At 43.1% G+C, this 20,706-nt stretch overlaps 1 protein-coding gene across 4 annotated transcripts in view; it reads right to left on the reverse strand.

The window, feature by feature from the left end:
• Positions 1 to 19,996, reverse strand: part of ANKRD6 (ankyrin repeat domain 6) — a 153,226-nt gene extending 133,230 nt beyond the window's left edge. For 2 of the 4 annotated variants that reach the window (XM_083177055.1, XM_083177052.1), the window contains exon 1: positions 19,763 to 19,994. The gene's annotated coding sequence lies outside the window, so the exon portion shown is untranslated. Of the gene's footprint in view, positions 1 to 5,593; positions 5,664 to 19,762 lie in introns of those variants that run through there. The other 2 variants (XM_083177053.1, XM_083177056.1) reach the window with 2 other exon arrangements.
• Between the last annotated feature and the right edge of the window lie 710 nt (positions 19,997 to 20,706).

Here is a 20,706-nt window from a genome sequence, read left to right on the forward strand (position 1 = left end):
GAAATCAAGTGGCCCCTCACATGCAGCACTAAATATGTAGTGTATGTAATAGTATGTCCCTGCGGATTATACTATGTGGGGAAAACTGAATGTCAGTTAAAAACACGCATGGCCCAACATAGGACTGCCATCAGGGCAGCACTGGCAACCGGCACAGGAGATCAGCCTGTTGCCAGGCATTTTGCAGAACAACGCCATGGCATGGCCACCCTGCAATATAAGGCAATCGATCATGTACCTAGTACATTGAGGGGAGGCGATAGGTCCAAACAACTTTTGCAACTCGAAGCAAGATGGATCTTCCGGCTAGACACGTTGAAGCCCAAGGGACTAAACGAGTCCTTAGGTCTGATCCATTTCTTATAATGAGTCCAGTAAACACATAGTCCAGCAACGTAGCCCATAAGTATCATTCCTGATTCAGCTGCAGTTCTGAGTTAGTATGGGTAACTGGGAAGCAGAGTTAAAATAAGCTAGGAGCAATTTTAACATACCATGACACACGCAGTTGCATCTAATGATATCATTAATGACCAGGCAGCAGCACAGTTTTTAAACGCGCGTCACTTTTTTATCACGGTTGTTGTTTGTTTTTTTCACAGATGTTGATTTTTATTAGAGCCAATGCACGAGCAATAATATAACCAGCTTAGAAAAGCAGCACTACGTTAGTTATCATGGGCGGATCGGCCCTCTTACACTACGCTATTTGTTGTTCACGTTATAATGTTTTCGTTTATACAGGTTGCCAAGGTGATCTCCCCCTAGCGTCATTGTGGAAACATCCGGCGTCCGGGAAGACGTCACTTCCGCTGACTGGAGGGTCTCAGACCCCGGAAGTACGAAGACCGCGGACGGACGGCGTGCACCACGGGCGGGAGAAGGGAAGACGCCGATTGGTAAGTGTCAGTATTTAAGTCCACTGTATGTCACTTGTAATTTGTATCCTGATGAAGGGGACATAGTCCCCGAAACGTCGCCGAATGCTGGATTAAAGAGCACCTCATTTTTTACCACCTAAGTACAAGTCTCCGAGTGCCATCTGTCTACCTTGGATTCTATATATATATATATATATATATATATATATATATATATATATATATATATATATATATATATATATATATATATATATATATATATATATATATATATATATATATATATATATATATTCCAAAACTGCCGGCACTCAGTGTAAGCAACAACGGTCCCCGGTGCCCAAAGATGAGCAATACACGATTCCAAAGGAAAGAATGGCACTCAGGAGGCAAATGACGATACAAAGAAAGCAAGTATATTGTCAATATACTTGCTTTCTTTGTATCGTCATTTGCCTCCTGAGTGTCATTCTTTCCTTTGGAATCGTATATATTATATATATAAAAATACAGCCTGAAAAGCCTGTGTTTGTCCCACTGTACCTACTCTGTAGGATCCCTGACATGCTCAGCGCTGTCTCTGATTAAAAACCCTCCCATGACGAGTCAGCTGCTGCTGCTGTCCTCCATGGATCTGAAAAGCATATGATGAGCTCCACCAATCATAGCTCAGCACAAGCCACTCAGCCTCTGACCTCTTGTGCAAAATCTCAGAGGACTTTTGCAACTCACAGTAATGCACTGCACACTTATGCAGTCAGTGTGCCTTGGCTCCCGATGCTCAGCAGTGCACCATTAATCATTGTCACATTGGCAGATAGGTGAAGCTGCAGCACTACCCCACTCCCATGCACAAAACTTTTAGCTAAAAAAAACTATTTTAAATACATGTGGGAATTGGACAAAATGGAATAATGATTTACACTTCATGAGGACTTATTATTTCCCATACTGTGAAAACAGGATCGGAACTATCAGCGCAAGACACCATCTTCCGTTCTATTACACATTGTCCAAATTATCCAGTGCCTATAGTCCTGGATTTGGGAGAATGGTGACCTGCAGCAGGGCTGGCGCCAGATCTATATTTTTGTTAACAAATTTAAACATGACTAATGTGTGCCCGTTTAATTGCTTTTGCTTTAATAGATTGCAAAAGAACAAAAATACCTAAAACAAGATAAAAAGACAGGCATGTGGAAATGTTTAGGAACCATGTCAGTCAGTATTTGGTAAGAGTGTCAGAAATCACACATCCCTGGAGCCCGTGAAACGTCAATCTATTCTAGCTTTAGAAATGTTTACATTTTTTTCCCACGGTACCTTACAGAGTTTAACTCAAAGATATTTGTCGTTGTTCCTGGTTGTACTTTGTGTCTGAGATATCTACAGAGATTTACAATATCATACAAGTACTGTATTGGGACTGTGACAACCATTCTAAAATCTGTAGCTTTCATTTGTTATTGTTACATGGGTGATTGTGAGGGTTGCTTTGGGATCGTTATCTTTCTGATACAGCCAACTTAGGGGGTGATTCAGGTTGGTTTGCGAAGCACATTTGGTTTGCTAATGGGCAAAACCATGTGCACTGCAGGGGGATACGGTCATTGGGTCACCAGCATGATGGTCGACAAGCATTAGGTCGACACCATTAGGTCAACATGACTTAAGGTCAACATGCGGGAAGGTCTACATGACTTAAAGTCGACATGTGTTAAGTCGACAGGGTCATTAGGTCGACATGGGTAAGGTTGACAGGGTCATTAGGTCGTTATGGTGTTTTTTGGGCCAAAAGGTGCCAATAGGTGGTATTTCATGCCCTACCATAAACTAGGGCATGGTGGGAGAATAAAATAGTGTGCCGATTGTAGTGAGGCACCGTGCCCGAAGCATGGCAAGCGCAGTTGACATTCCAGTAAAAAAAAAAAAACATGTCGACCTTACCCATGTCGACCTTACCCATTACCTCCTAAAATCGTGTCAACATTCCTGCATGTCGACCTTCACTCATGTCGATCTAAATGCATGTCGACTTAATGCTTGTCAATCATAATGCTGGTGATCTAATGATCCATACCCAGCAGGTGGGGCAGATCAGCGGCCTCCCATTCATTTGTATGGGATTTTTTAAACTTGGCTCCCCTGCCTGGCTATCTGAGAACACTGCCGTCCAGCTCCCCCCACCCGCGTAGCCCAGCAGCAGATGACTCTCAGTAAAATCATTTAATATGTCAACCAGCTTTATTTTATATATAAATTTCTTCATGCTGTGATGCGAACATGTAGCAGTTGCTGAAATGTAGCCTCAATTATTCTTGCATCCACGGGAGAATATTTTTTGAGCCACAGGCTACTGCCCAACACCAAAGCACATAACACTACGTCCATGATTAATGGTTAAAGTTATTTTTAAATGCTTTACCAATGTATCTTTTGCTTTTTGGCCAGAAAGATTCATTGTTCATTAAATCAGTCCATAGCATAGTTTCTGGCTTATTTAAGATCTAACAATTTGGATTTTTTTTTCTTTTGACAACTGCAGGTCATATAGGTTTAGGTGTCCTATATAATAAAAAGGCAAACGCTGCTCCTCACCTCTATTGTTTTGTGTGCCGATGGCCACTAGATTACCCTTGACGGAACAATTCTAATATTGCGCATAGTCACTGATGCTAACTAGTTGAATATAATAGCACACCCACATTCAGGGAGGGTGAGAGACTTCTTGGCACCCTAGGCAAAACTTCACTCTGACACCAAAACCGACTTTCGAGCCCCTCAAGTGAAAGTGTGGAGGTGGCATCTTAGAAGTTCCACAGCCATCACCTGTATTAAGTACAACAAGGATGTCTTCCTAGTAGACAACCTTCATTTTGTGATTGGCAGACTTGGTGGTGTACCCACCCAGATCATGGCACCCTAGGCAGCTGCCTAAAGTGGATTTATGGTAGAGCTGGCCCTGCACACATTCAACCAGTCAGTACAAAGGAGCAGCACTGAAGGTATTTATCAACGTTTGAAGAAAGATAAGAACATTAAATTACCAACCAAACTGCTATTTACTGTCATTTTTCAAACACCTGTAATATGGCACAAGCTGATTGGCCACTACTTTATTTCTCATAGTTTAAACTCCCTTCAAGCTTATATAGCAGGGGACCATGTATGAAATGACATGACGTTCCCACACCTGCTTTTTATTACAAGATATTAACGTGATGAGGTCTGTATAGCCATTAGATATTTGGGGTTTTCATAAGTAACAAGAATTTGTATTGAAACTTAATTTTGTTGATCAGAGATCATAGATACCTCTGAAAATAATAGTTCTTAAATCAATGTAATAAGAACCAGTATTGAATTAGCTGTTACACTTAACCTATATACATTCTTCAATGAACAAATCTCCTTAAACCACCCATGTAAGTGTTCTCATTCAAAGAATTCCAGGAATGTAAATTTGAAACATAAAATTTAAACATTTATGGAAGCCAGAAGTCCAATGTCAAACAGATTCATATTTGAAGCAAACCTCACTAGGGCTCCATTATTTGCCATCAAATTCTGCAAACTGTTTTACTTACAAAGTGGGGATTTACCAAAGCTCAGAGAGAGATACAATTGTTAGAGATAAAGTATAGGGGCAGTACGGATGGTGTAATGGTTAGCATGACTGCCTCACAGCGATGAGCTCATGGGTGTGATTCCCAGCATGGCCTTAACTGTGCGGAGTTTGTATATTCTCCCCGGGTGCTCCAGTTTCCTCTGGGTACTCCAGTTTCCTCCCACAATCCAAAAACATACTGATGGGTTAATTTTGTTGGGAGTCAATTAACCTAACAAAATTAACCCTAGAATGAGTGTGTCTATGTGCGTGTACATGCTATAGGGAATATAGATTGTAAGCTCCACTGGGGAAGAGAGTGATGTGAATGTTCAAATATTCTCTGTAAAGCGCTGCGGAATATGTATGTGCTATAGAAATAACTGAACAAATAAATAAATAATTATAGCCAGGGCTATTTTTCTGCAGGCTCCAGCAGGAACTGTGGCCCTTATTCTAGTTCACTCTGACAAAATATTTCTTAGATGGACAAAACCATGTGCACTGCAGGTGAGGCAGGTGTTACTTGTGCAGAGATAATTAGATTTGGGTGGGGTTTTACACCTGCAGTGCACATGGTTTTGTCCATCTAAGAAATATTTTGTCAGAAAGAGTGAACTAGAATAAGGGCCTCAGTTCCTGCTGGAGCCTGCAGAAAAATAGCCCTGATTATAGCCAATTAGTTTCTACCTTACATTTTACAGGTTTTGTTTGAATAATGTCAGTAGTTGATTGCTTGGTACTCACAATTGTATTCCTGTGAGCTTTGATAAATATCCCCTTAAATAATCTAATTTCCAACAAAAGTACTTACAAATTGTTCATGTAATGTATGTATCTAATACATATTAGTGCAGTAACTGCCCCTTGTCCCGTGTTGTTTAGTTTCCTTACGTTATTAATGGGTTTAGCCTATCCTGGTTTTCTTTAGGTTGCAGTTAACAGTGTTTGTAAAACAAGGCTGTGTTAATGTGTGATACACAGCTCGGCAGAACAATGCATCTGCCTTGCAAATGACAACACATAAAAGTATACTGAATTACCCTCCTGGACTAGTTCATCTACATCATATATAAAAAGATACTTCCAAAATGCTACTTACATAGAAGTTTTCTGGAGATATAAACATCTGAAGACAAATGAAGTAAGATATCCTCACATAAGGGGAGTCCTAGTGTGAATGGTACAACAGGACATCTGCAGCAAGCACTGCACTAATCCCATACAGGCGGGCTAGAGAACACTGCACATTTACATGTCAAAGAAAAGCTTTCCTAAGGGCATATTGTGTGCAAGCATGGTCTCCTAAGCAGCAGCCCAGTCTAGGCAGAACTGCTATTATTACTGGCCAAGCTGGGATTTCATTTTAGCCAGGCACACACACAATTAAACATATTATAGCAACAAACATTAGCATACCAATTTTCTTTTCACACATGGTATTATTAACACACATGAATAACATTTCCTATTTAATATATTTAGAAACATCTAAAAACGATCAGCAAATTCCATTAAGCAAATAAAAAACATATTAATTGATATGGTTTAAATAAACCGAGTGCAATGCTTTCCTATCCATCTTGTATATTCCACGTTCTAGATGTTCCTTTGTCCTTATGTGCCCATTAATGAGTAATGATACTTAGTTGCCCTAAACTTAAAACATGAATGTGTAATATGCACGGCCAAACCCACCTGTGCTGTAACTTGTGGCTTCATCATCTGACAACAGAAATGACGTAGATCTTTGTATTCACTTTGGGCTACAGTAGGTGATGAATGTGGATTTGCCTTATCATATGCTGGTGCGATATATAGGGGCTACTGACCTGATTTTTGTCATTTGCGAAAGGAGGCAACAAACATATTGGAAAATTCTGAGTCCGAGTAGGTTGCACACGGATTTTCTTCATGTCAGAAACGTCACCTGTCTTAAGGTGCCCATACACAGTGCGTTTTCACAGTGCGATGTGATGCGCGCTCCCGTGGGCATCTCATCGCACAGTACAAAAAGTATGTGCTGCACATACTTTTTGTACTGCCTTCTGATGCAAAACGTATGCGTCGTGATGCAATCCAGCCAATAACGGGTGCGATCATCGCACCGTGTATGGGCACCTTAAGGTCTGTCTTTCTATTATTTATAGTAAGGTGCTATTAAGATACTATAGAAATCTCCATTTATTATTCTCTCAGAGCAAAATTGTATCTTTGTCAGTACTGTGCGTCATGTTTATTCTTTCTAGAAAACACACGTCTCTTTCTCATCCACCCTGGTTTATTCCAGCAGATTGTATATGCACTAATGGGCTTAAAACTAGCATATTTTCTGGATAAGTAGCCGTGTTAGTATATATAATTTACTACCTTAGGGACAGTGTTCTGGCACGTTCAGCTGCTACACTGGTTAAGGTCACATGCTCTTTGCCTGTCTTTGTGGCAATGGTAAGATTTATTGCAGACGGGTTGTTTTGTTTTAGCTGCCTCCGTGGGACCAGTGCCTCCCTGCCAGGAATGCATTTAACAGTTCTGTTGTAGAGGATCTCTCAAGAACAAGACTCGTAACAACAAAACAATTAGGGGAATGGGAAATAATTGGTACGTACTTGTTTTAGCTTATTTTTCAAGATTGTCAATAGTTTCATGCACAAACATCTGCAAGAATTGATATTTCTTCATTGGGGCAATCATTAGCTGTAACAAAGTTTTACAGAAATTCCACTTAAATCATCTTAAACTGGTCACCAATGAGCAGAATGTAAGCGTGGCTACATGAACATTTAAGGGAATATTTCCCAGTGTCCTCTGGGCAAATTTACTAAAGCTTTTTAAAATGAAAGGAGGTGATGTTGCCCATAACAACCAAACAGATTCCGTCTATCATTTCTGTATTCCATCTAAAAAAACGATACACATAGTCCCTTATTCAGATCTAATCGCAGTACAAATTTGTTCTCAAAATGGGCAAAACCATGTGCACTGCAGGTGGGGCAGATGTATCATGTGCAGAGAGAGTTAAATATGGGTGGGGTGTGTTGCAGGTGAAATCTAAATTGCAATGTAAAAATAATGCAGCCAGTATTTACCCTGCACAGAAACAAAATAACTCACACAAATCTAACTCTTTCTATACATGTTACATCTGCCCCACCTGCAGTGCACATGGTTTTGCCCATTTTGAGAACAAATTTGTACTGCGATTAGATCTGAATAAGGGCCATAATCTGATTGGTTGCTATGGACAACATTACTTTTTCTTTTTAGAAGCTTTAGTAAATTTACCCAGAAGCCGCAGACCCCCATTCGCAGGCCAAATTCCAAGGAAAAAACATGCATTTAGCACTTCGCTTAAAAACTCACCCAAAGAATTACAGGTGTTATATATCAGATTAATCAGCACAGTCTTCCTAGGCAAACTAGTTGCCTCGAATGGTGACGAAGATGCAGTTTTGGCAAAAGATACACAAAAAGATACCGGACGTTAGCAGAGTCTCAAAGAACGGGGAGGCTGATTGGCACAACTGTAGTATTGATACATAAGAACACATCTGTACTAGGTCACAACCCTTTTTTAAACATACTTTTTAATTTAACGTTTAAAACTCAAACTATATATAACTATATAAAGAGGAAAGAATGGGGAAAAAAAAGAGGGGGTTGGTGTTTACAAAGCAAAGAAATATTTACAATGACATAATGATTAATGGGGTATACACACTGGACAATTTTCATCCCATTTCTAATCGATCTGCCTAGATCGCTGATAAATGAAGCACAGACCGCTCTGTGTGTATGGCCCCAGGTGACAGAGATGCGCATTCCCGTGCATCGTTATTGCCCACAGTGATAGTCAGCTAGATCTTGTGATGTCAGCCGCACGCCCGCGGCAGGCATCAGCCTGCCCACCTACCCATGGGAACGCCCAGCATTTCCATGGGATGCCCATAAAAAACTGGGCCCCATTCCCACCCCCAGCCCGCCCTGATGCTTGAGTGCGGCTAGCCGAAGCCATTTGCAAAGGGGAGCTGCACATGTGCATATTAGACCAGGCGCAGTCCCTAAATCAGCGAGCCAACCATAGTGCAGAAATTATGTATGCATTTTTACGTACTAGGCACAATTAAGCATTGAATATATTTTGATGGTAAAGTGCCTTTCGTTTATTCTAATTTTCAATGTGTTTTCTATCATACCAAGTGCATGAAGTGAGCGCTACGATTCTGTAATGTGCTGACACAAAAAAAGAAAAAGCATTCATAAATACATGTAGCCTAAAATGGTATTTATACGGAAGTACTACCTATTTGATGACTGATCCTTTTAGCTGCAGGCAGCAGAAATTAAGATGAAACCTTTACTTGTTGACAGACACGCTCTGCTGAGATTAAATCAAAATGTTGTTAGTACGGATGTGTCATGTACTGTGGCTTTATCCTTGCCAAACACGCCCTCTTAGCGTACCAGGAACTGGGCGACTCAGCCAGGCAGAGCATCTTTTTTATTCAAAATGTATACCTAATGCCCCTTTTACACCAAAAATCCCGGATTCGACCCGGCATTTGGAACACAGATCCAAGCCAGGTCGGATCTGGGATTGTCACCATTTACACTGTAGTGACCACCCGCAGTGTAGACGAAGGCGGTACTCCAAGCACCGTGATCACCCCCGCTGGGACCACCGATCGCGGCGCTGGGGGCAGCCCAGCACCAAGGTAAGCTGCTGGGTTGCCCCCAGCCCCTGTGCACCCCCCCCCAAGCCCCCGTCCACAAAGTGAATGTATGCCGAACACAGGCATCCATTCACCTCCTCCCTGCCACCGTTGCTGTCTGCAGAGCACAGCAGACAGCAGCGGAGGCTGCGTGTGCCCCCATCCAACCTGCGGATGCTGCGGTCTGCAGGTTGGGCTTCCCCCATTGATATAAACGGGAGCTGGGTCAGACGACATGGCGTACCCATTTACACTGCCCTCTACCCAGGTCCTAGCCATGTTAAACCCAGGTCAGGACCTGGGTAGAAGTCCTGTATAAAGGGACACGGGGTGACCCATTTACACCATATACTTTTAAGAATAAGCTAAATTTTAAATCGGATAAATATATAATATAATTTTGGTACTTAGCACGGGGCCCGTCGTAGGTGATCGCATACCTTAAGTTAAGGTATGCGATGGGCGCGACCGACGCGATTTCAGGGCTATTTTTAGCCTTTTCCCCGACAATTAAAAAATCGCGTCCATCGCATGCCTTAAGTTAAGCGATGGACGCGAAGCAATGGACGCGATTTTACATAGGGAACAATGTTAAATGGGCCCGATTTTTCATTGTATATCCACCCTTATGGGTATTTTACATGTGAAATGCCCACCCCATTGTTAACGCCACCCCATGATGAACGCCAACCCTAAGCGTGGCGAGCGTAGTGAGCACTCGAGGGGCGGCGGTACGCGTCCTCCGACCTTTTCATACCCCCACTATCCACGTCGGCGTGGAGTTGATTTTATATAGTGTGGCGAGAGCAGCGAGCCACCGAGCCCGAAGCGTGGCGAGCGCAGTGTGCCCCGCGAGGGAACCAATGTTCCCTCTAATTTTACGAAGGCTGTGTGCGGCTAAAGATTTTGGCTGTGCAACTTTGGAAGGAAATTTACATTTTTGTGCGTCACTTATATATAACTGGAAAATTACGTTCAGCATTTGTGTTAACTTTACTTCAAAATTATATTAAACATTTAAACATTCAAAACACAGCACACGATGTAGTTAATGGGTGAAACACACATTAATTGAGTCCACAACTGCAAAAAAGGGACCACTGCTGCTTTGTGCGCTCAGTTGTAATGTCTGTGCGCACGCTCGTCAAGGTGTGTGCGCGCGCACATGCGCACAGCTTAGAGGGAACACTGGAGGGGGACGTGTAATACCTGTGAAGTAATGCGCATCCGCTCGCCACGCTTCGGGCTCGGTTGCTCGCTGCGCTCACCACACTATATAAAATCAACTCCACGCCGACGTGGATAGTGGGGGTATGAAAAAGTTAAGAGGACGCGTACCGCTGCCGCTCGCCACGCTTCGGGTTGGCGTTCATCGTGGGGTGGCGTTAACAATGGGGGGGCATTTGACCCATCAGGGTCGGTATACAATGAAAATTGGGGTCTGGGGGGCATTTAACATTGGGCCTAATGTAAAATCGGGTCTCAGGGACCATTTTACATTGGTAACAATGTAAAAATTGCATCGATCGTGTCGATCGCATCACATGCGAGTTGGTTGCATGTGATGGACGCAATTTTTTAGGACCCGATGGATACAATTAAAATCGCAGGCACCGTGCTAGGAAACAAGTACCAAAAAAATTGATAATATACCATGTTATAGCTGCGGTGTGAAAGGATTGGGATAATTTGGTCTACAGCATGATGGTCGACAGTCATTAGTTCGACACCATCAGGTCGACATGGGAAAAGGTCATTATGTCTAGGTCGACAGTCAAAAGGTCGACTTGGGGTTTTTCACTGTTTTTTTACCTGAATGTCAACACAGTCGACATGGGCACAGTTTAAAGCACACCGCAATGCGTCGGGCACACTATTTTATTCTCCTAACACGCCCTGGTGGATGGTAGGGCATGAAATACCGCCTGGCGGCTAAAAAAAAAAGTGAAAAAAACAATGTCGACCTAGACACTGTCGAACTAATGATCTGTCGAACTAATGACCTTTTGACCTAGAACCATGTCGATCTTTTCCTATGCCGACCTAATGTTGTCGACCTAATGACGGTCTACCATCATGCTGTAGACCAAATGACCGCATCCCGGTGTGAAAGGGGTATCAGTCATCTTTGCACACAGTACTGAAGTAAGTTACTTCCAGAATATAAACAGGGACATTTTCTGCAGTAAGGGTTCATTTATCAGTAGGATTAGTAGTTATATGAAATACACATTTAGTACAGCAGTGAGACAAAACTGTGCAATACGAACAGCATGTAGAATGTTAGAAGGTTTATAAAGGCCTTGATGGAATCAGTACAGGACTTAACTTTCCCTCCTTTAAAATAATTCAATTAGTCAAATAGTTTCCTAGGAGCCAGAGCAGCTCTCTGTGTGGAGCAGTGTGGCATTCCCTAGGTCCGGCCGTGCCCTCTGCTGTCATCTCTGCATGCTCAAAAACTGTGGGGCCTTTGTTCAAACAGCACATGCACCCGCAGGCAGCTAAGCTCTGATTTCAATAAAAAAAGAAAAATTGTTTAATAACATTATTTTTTTGCAGAGCGAGCAGAGGATTAGGTTTCAGAAAGCATATCTGGATTTTCTTTTTAAAAAAAAACTTTCACACAGGTTTAACCTCTTTGTGTCTGGGACGGGTTACAAACAGCGCTGTACAGGCAAGACCCTGGAAAGCTTATACTGGTGTACAGATATATAGGACCAGATGTACCAAGCTTCAGAAAGTGATAAAGTGGAGAGTGATAAACAGCCAGTCAATCAGCTCCTAACTGCCATGTTACAGGCCAAGTTTGAAAAATGACAGGTAGGAGCTGATTGGCTGGTTGTTTATCAATCTCCACTTTATCACTTTTTTGAAGCTTGATACATGTGGCCCTTAATATCCAAGTGGTGAAACTCAGTGCATAAACACATATGTATTCTAGTTAAGCCCGCTCAAAGCAAAAGCTTCAAAAGCTAGTCTGCTATGTGTGAAAGAGAAATAGATGTAGTTTCACTCGCTGCCAGCAGATGGCAGTGTTTCCGTGACACACGGACATTAGACATAGATATTATAGCAAGCACATGAAACCTAAGCAGCAATGCCCCTTTTAGAGCTATCTGCCTTCCTGTCACACTTTGTTGGAGGCTGTGTGAGGCAGAGAAACAAGAACCAGAAACAGTATTAGTTATCACATGACCACTGGATCAGACTCAGGCACAGGGCCTATGAGTACTGCCAGCCTCGCCGAGAATACAACTATTCACACAGTTTCTAAAGAGCATGCAGAGTGCAGACAGTCCCAACAATTGCAGGGGCAGAACATTAGTCATAATGTAAAATAACGTCACCACACAAAGAAAGAATTATGTAAGCTGTTGTCAGGTGTGAGAAAGACATCTAGTGCCAGCACATTATGCAATAACAAAAACCAAATATGTTGAAATTAAAATTCTGACATTTTATAAGCTTGTATGATTTGCCTGACTTGTATTTCCTTTACAAATCCCTACCAGCCCTCATTTGTAAATCAGGTGTTTTAGAGCTTATCCACATTGAAGGTTTTGGATTGTCATGACTCATGAAACAGAACCCTTTAATATAACACCTGTAACTTCTAATTATATATTGTGTGTGTGTGTGTGTGTGTGTGTGTGTGTGTGTGTTACCACAGAGTGTCAGACAAAATGTGTAATATAGAACATGTTAAAATGACATCCCAGCATAGCTATATAAATAACTCGTAATGATTAATCGGATACCTCGTAAAAACAATATCGGTGAATCATCACAAATACTTGTGCGAAACTCAAGTTTTTTGCTCCTGATATTTCACTGCAGGTCTTTGGATACACCCCCCCCCCCCATTGAATACATCATTCAATGCCAATACAAGGTTCAAGGCCCCTGCCCCGATGGTCAGGTTTGCACATGTGCAAACCCCGTCTGGGAGCGGCCTCAGTGATTTACAATGTCGCCGGGCCCTTTGCAGCGGAGAGGGAGGGACAGGAGAGGTGGTGGCGTGGGGCCATGGGAACGCCAATCATTTCATGGGAGTCCACATGTAAATGACGGGCGTTACCACTGGAATGCAGGTGGGACAACGTTTGCTGGGGCGGGCAGCTGACATCACATGACATCAGCCACCCACCCTTTCTTCGTCCCGGCGCCTGCAAATATAAGTCAGTCTCCACTGACTTTTATTTAGGAAGGCAGGAGAAATCACTTGATGGTCGGTCACCATCGAATGATTTCTCCTGCTGCAGGCACATGCGATGGGATGTGTCTTCCTAACACATCCCCTAACATGGTTGCAAGAGGAAACGGCGATGGGGGGTGGGGGTGTATTCGCCTTGGCGGGGCACAAGGATTCGGCAAGCTGTGAGCTTCACAGTCAATTAGAATCAGGACCATAGTTGCTTATTGAACTCGAAAGTAATGTAGCAAAGGACATGTCCAGAGGCAATGAGGTAAATCTGTTTCCCAGAGTACGACACCGAAGACACTTGCCAGAAGCAGACATACCTGCCAAATGCTGTGTACGGTGGGAATAATAGGCCCTGCATCGAATGCTTTCCCATTAGCCGACAAGGACCTCAACATACAATCAAGATCATTACACCAATCTGCTTCAGAAAATTGTGCAATCACATAACCAGCATACTGCTGCAGCTGAAAATATGCTAATGGTTATCACTGGAAAGTGTTGACAGGCTCGTGTAAACCATGATGTTTTCTTCTGTGTGGGGAACTCGCCGAGCAAGTGGGGGGAGGGGGGGGGGGGGAGATGGGTGGCTGTGCAAGTGGAGTTTAATCCACTCGCAATGCTGCAAAATTTGCAGCATTGTGTGTGGACCAGAATAAGGTCCTAAATTCGAGTAATGCGGGTTGTCCTTTTTACGCCAACACGTTTTTACCCCCTTTGGGGTTTTCCTCAAGGCACTGTAAGCCTGATTAATGTGGGGTACACACTAGGACGATATGGCCCAAAACGAGCCAATTTATATACAATCTCGACCGATTGTATGTAAAACGGACGTGTTTTGGGCCATTTCGCTGTCCTTCGAATGCGATCCCGATCCGATGCGCGGTTGTTAGGTCTTTTCTGAGATCCTACCTGCTGCAGGTAGGATCTCAGAAACGTCCATTGGAGTGGGTGGGGGTCGCGATCGGATCGCAATCACATTAGGGGCATTTTCACGGCAGGTTGGCGGCGCCGTCAGCTCGTGAGCGGGTCCTACGTTCCTGTGACGACCCACTCACGAGAACCATGGTCCTGGTGTGTACAAGGCATAAGACCCGGGAATTTGCAGATGACTGCGAGTAGTTAGCTACAGCTCAGACAGAGTGAAACCCCACCCTGTGTTAATCTGCAAACATGTCATAATCCAGTATTATTTATTTATTTACTTACAGATTCTTATATAGCGCAGCAGATTCCGTTGCGCTTTACAATAGTATCGTGTCGCATAGCCATCTGTGGATGACTCACCATAAAATGATATTTCCAGTGTGCAAATGTAAGTCTGACCCTTTAACAATTCTGCGACTGAGACAGGATGAACAAGGCCAACGCTGATGTCTCATACCCTCCCTTAAACCGCCAGGACACTCCCAGAAATGTCAGGTGTCCACCCACAAACGTCCGTTTCCTGCAATTTGCGATTTCCCGATTTCTGTTGCTATTTTAGTTTGCGCATATACGCAATGAACAATCAACTCTGTATCGGGTTCTATGTCAGAAAATGTATTACAAAAATATAGAAATTATAACGTGGTGAATAACTAGAAACATGCCAACACTAGTATTAAAAGTATACTAGCTAAGCCCGCTCAAAGCAAAAGCTTCGAAAGCTAGTCTGCTACCTTGTGTTTCTATATGTGTGAAAGAAAAAGATGCAGTTTCAATAATAATAGCAATATAGAACTACTGTATACTGAACAGGATCCACAAATAGAAAGTTTTGGGTTAGTTGTTCATTAAAAGAAGTCATTAAGACAAAGAAATTCATTCAGTACTGATGGTGAATCCACCTTGCTTCTAATCATAGGAGCATATCGACACATCTCCACCATACCAGTCGTGTGTATGGCTGATTATGTAGTGCAACTTGGAAATACTTTAGAAGCTTTCTGTGACATGGTTAGAATTTGAATGATGGCTGTCACAGGATCTTCAGCCCATGTCGGTAATTTAAATAATGAATAAATTCTGTCTAGAAGTACAACAAGAAGTGAGGGACACCGCTTTAAAAAGGATTTTCTCAAGACTGAATTGGAGCAGAACTAATCGTAGTGAACACATAGGGTAGTATAGACCCCATAGTATGGCAACAAACGTTGCTTGCAATTAAATTAGACACTTTAAGCTGTTCAAAGTTAAATTATGAACCCTGTCTCAAAATACTTCAGATTCTCCAATTAGGCTTTGGTAAGAGAATCAGTGCAATAAACGCAGCTTAATAGCTACATTGTAATGAAGCTTTAACCCAGGATATACTGCTATTATTATTACCAGTATAAATGGTTATATGCAGGTTGAGTAGCCCTTATCCAACTAATCAGTTATCCAAATTATTCCGAAATCCATACATTCCAAAAAGTGAAGAAATTTTTTTTTTCTTGCACTACTGAGGATAGCATCTGTAACTGGCACTACTGGGGACATGATATGTAACTGCCACTAAATATGTGCAAGAAACTGATTGCTTAGCATTCATATTCCAGTCTGATATTGTACACAAACTTTATTTCATGTTTTATGCACAAATAAAATATATTTGTCTGTATTTCATGTGTTTGTACAACATAAATGTTGTACATCACAAATAACTCAAGATACATCATTGAAATCTACAAATATTCTGAAATACAGAATAATCCGTTATCCAAAATTCTTCTTGGATAAGAGATACTCAACTTGTAACATATGAAAAAGCTTTTGCTCTTTAACCATTTAACGGTACTTATGTATTATCTGGGCTGCCGATTTTTTTATTGTATGCCTTAACTTAAGGCATACAATCAGATGCGATGCGATATCGCATCGCATCGCATACGACCATATCGCATGCGATGCGATGCGATGACCCGATTTTTCCATAGGATTCAATGTTAAAATGGACTGAGTCCATTTTAACATGGAATTCAATGGGAAAAAGGGGTCCTTTTCATACCCCTACTATCCAAGTGGGCATGGAGTTGGATATAAACCTGTGGCGAGCGTAGCAAGCCACTGAGCCCGAAGCGTGGCGAGCGAAGCGTGCCCCGCGAGGGGACGGTATTCTGTGTACGCTCGCCACGCTTCGGGCTCGGTGGCTCGCTACGCTCGCCACAGGTTTATATCCAACTCCATGCCCACTTGGATAGTAGGGGTATGAAAAGGACCCCTTTTCCCATTGAATTCCATGTTAAAATGGACTCAGTCCATTTTAACATTGAATCCTATGGAAAAATCGGGTCCATCGCATCGCATGCGATATGGTCGGATGCGATGGACCCGATTTCAAAATCGGCAGCCCAGTTAGTACATAAGTACCCATTTAACATGTAATTTTATTTTCTAAAAAACCACATATGGGGCCTACAGGAGCTATTTAGCATCGCTTGGATCGTTCTGCACACAGAGCCTTATTCTAGTTCACTCTTTCTGACTAAATTCTTCTTAGATGGACAAAACCATGTGCACTGCAGGGGGCAGATGTAAAATGTGCGGAGAGAATTAGATTTGGGTGAGGTATTTTGTTTCTGTGCAGGGTAAATACTGGCTGCTTTATTTTTACATTGCAATATAGATCTCACTTTGAAGTAAAACCCCACCCAAATTTAATTCTCTCTGCACATGTTACATCTGCCCAACCTGCAGTGCACATGGTTTTGTCCATCTAAGAAGGATTTTGACAGAAAGAGTGAACTAGAATAAGGCCCTTAGGGAATTATTCTAGTTCACTCTTAGAGGCAAATTCCTTCTTATTTTTTATTTGTAATTTGTAAATTGCATCATCAGAAATATCTGTAACATTGGGAGCATCACAACACTGATTTTTTGAGCCACCACAATGAATACATCCACCAGGCATGCATCCAGTACATCCAAATAAATAATACTTGAATATCCAAATCATCAGATGCATCCACTGCTTCCATAAATACCTGCAATGAAACAAACTAAACTCACCTATCAGAGTCCCTGACAGGAAGTCACATTCCGCCATATTGATGTCCAGGTATACCATCTCTATGCAGGGCCGGTGCAAGGCACCGGAGCGCCCCAGGCGAGTCGGGGTGGGGGCGCCCCGGTGCCGGGGGAGGGGGGGGTACCTGTCCTGCGGTGCTGTGTATTTAAAGCTGGCGGCGGTGGCAGAGAGGGGTCCCTGCAGTCAATAAGAAATAATGAGCGCTATCCGCCGGGCTATGTGGAAGCGCTTCTGTTGTGAAAACACTGGCCGCACGGCGCACGCTGATTGGCTGAATCTCAGCCAATCAGCGTGCGGACAGTGTTTTCACAACAGAAGCGCTTCTGCATAGCCCGGCGGATAGCGCTCGTTATTTCTTATTGACTGCAGGGACCCATCGCTGCCTCCGCCACCAGCTTTAAATACACAGCGCCGCAGGACAGGTACCCCCGCGGCACGGGGGGCAAAATGCCGCCCTCCAGTGGCCGGCGCCCTAGGCAAATGCCTAGATTTGCCTAGTGGTGGCGCCGGCCCTGTCTCTATGTGGTGAAGTGATACAACAGTATTTTGGGACCAACAAGAAATCCCCATATGACAAGCGCCAGATAGGTGCATAACCAGTTTGATTTGATTGCTGCTTTAAAAAAACTGGAGATTTCTTACCAAATCTCTCGCTTTCTGAATCTCTCATCCTATTAAATTTCACCCAAAATATTTTTCCCCATATATTAAAGGTTCCATTAAAGAGGCAAAGTATTGAAGATCCTCTTATTCCTCCTTCACCACTGGAACAATACTACTGCTTTTCTCCTTATAGTGAATCTGTTAGATTGTCTTCCTCCCGAGCTGCACTTGGTCATAAGAACACACAAAAAAAAAAAAACACAACAAGATATTGCAGAAATTCTTTTTAAAAGCAAATATGGAATACTGCATTGTGCATACAATAAAAAGCAGGTATAAAGCATTTGCAAAAATCAGTCCCTTGGGACCAGGATATAAATAAAACAGACAACCGGTTAGACCTCTATTCCAAATATCGGGGTCACCATAGGCAGCATCGCCAGAGCAAAATAATACCGTTCACCTTATAAAGTACATATATAAAAATCTATTTTGGGTTTGTTTACCTAAGAAATAACTTCTACACATGCAGAAAGGCCAACCACCGGCTCATCAGCTATTCTCTCCAGGCATGAAGGGGAGAGGAAGAAGCACAGGTGAGTTCAGCCTCAGGTTGCTGCATTACAATATATAGTGCCAACACTCACAACTAGGAGGTTCCACAACGTACTGTATGTCAATGACAGACACAGTTCTTTTTTTAACTAATGTTCTACGATCAAGTGTTTTCAAACAATAGCTGTTGAATATCCAATAACAATGTACAAAGGAGAAATTGGAGCTATATGAAAGGGCAGACAACTCATGTACAATAGGATTGGTAGCAATCTCCATCCTCCTTTGCCCATATAATATACAGGTATATCAGATGTGGCACTGGAGGCTACGTGTAATGAACAATGTGCATTTGGTCAGGGAATACGCAACTACATGGCAACAAGGCTTTTACAATCCATCAATGGCTCATACTTAGGGTTATCTAAATATATTCAATCAGTAATATTTATAATGAAGTCTTAAAAGACAAAAATAATAACACTACATTCTTATCAGTACAGCAAAATTATCATATCAATACCTATTGCAATATAGCTTGATGGTTTATTCCATTATTTACTCTGTAGGCTATCAGTGCTCACAGTATGGGAGCTGGGTCTATGAATTATTTACCATAAGGCTTTCACACCCACACAGGCAACAGGAGGATTTGTATCTGCATTGGAATCTCACCATAATGGAGGAAAACTGATTTCCTTAAGTAGGGATGATCTTTTTAGCACTCTCGTGTCACTATACTACAGAGACAATGCACATGTATGAATCCTGCAGTGATAGTACTTTCACTGACATGTGACAATGAGAGGGGTAAGGCTGTAGCCTGTAGGCATCTATTCATACCATGTACATGACACTAGATGAGCCAGCAGCCTTACTGGTGCAATAGGGAATGGATCCAGCTTTATACTGTTGATGTTTCCGACATACAACCACACTGCTACCTGTTGGACGCCTTCTACCAGGCACACTTGGAACAGAAGCAATGATCGCTCCGAGAGTATTGCAGCCCGGTGCCCTCGGTGCTGCAGTCCAGTTCCGGGGGAGACGAGTGGTCGCTGGGGTGGCACAGCAGGGAGTATGCAGTATATGCTCGCAGGCAGCACAGGTAGTAGTAGTAGTAGTAGGCATGGCTGGGTGAGCTGGCAGCAACGCTGGCCTCCCCGCACCTTCCCTTCCTCAATGTAACAATAGAAAGCTGAGCCTTACCTGCCACAGGGAGAATCAGACTACTGCTGCTGCTGTTACTGCAATCAGGAGAAAATGGGATCCTGGCATGCGGACTTCCCCACCCTACTTGCTGTATATACGCAGCTCTACTCCAGCACGGCTCTGGCATGGGGAGCTGGCTCGTGTTATCTATAGCACAGCAGCCTGTCTGTATTATTACTCGCAGGTACGGGGAACTTCTGTACTTTCTGTCTGTAGCGTAGCGACATCTACTGGACAATACAATGAAAGGCATTACTAGTAGCATGTGCTATATCAGGGGTCGCCAACCTATCAGAGGCGAAGAGCCGAAAAATATGTTCTGGTAAGACAAAGCCGATACGCCAGTTTCATCTATATCTTTCAGTCTCACGCACTGTTCACCGAGAATGGGATGCGTATACATGTGAGACAATTGCGCATCCCTGCACGGAAGATATGGCATGCTGGCCCGATAGATGAAACTGGCTAAACCTGTACAAAAACATGTCCCTCTGTGCCCATTTCCCACATGCCCCTCTGTGCCCATTTCCCACATGCCCCTCTGTGCCCATATCCCACATGCCCCTCTGTTCCCTATTTCCCACATGCCCCTCTGTACCCATATCCCACATGCCCCTCTGTTCCCATTTCCCACATGCCCCTCTGTACCCATATCCCACATGCCCCTCTGTGCCCATATCCCACATGCCCCTCTGTGCCCATTTCCCACATGCCCCTCTGTGCCCATATCCCACATGCCCCTCTGTACCCATATCTCCCATGCCCCTCTGTGTCCATATCACACATGCCCCTCTGTGCACATATTGCCCATATTACACATGCCCCTCTGTGCCCATATTACACATGCCCCCCCCTCCCCCCTCTAACCTGTGGACGGCAGGTTGGTGGTGGATCAGGGAGCGGACAACAGGGAGCATGATGATGGTGGTGGGGCAGGCCGG

The sequence above is a fragment of the Crinia signifera genome, chromosome 3 (genome assembly GCF_055691185.1).
Source record: "Crinia signifera chromosome 3, ASM5569118v1, whole genome shotgun sequence".
NCBI lineage: Eukaryota > Metazoa > Chordata > Amphibia > Anura > Myobatrachidae > Crinia > Crinia signifera.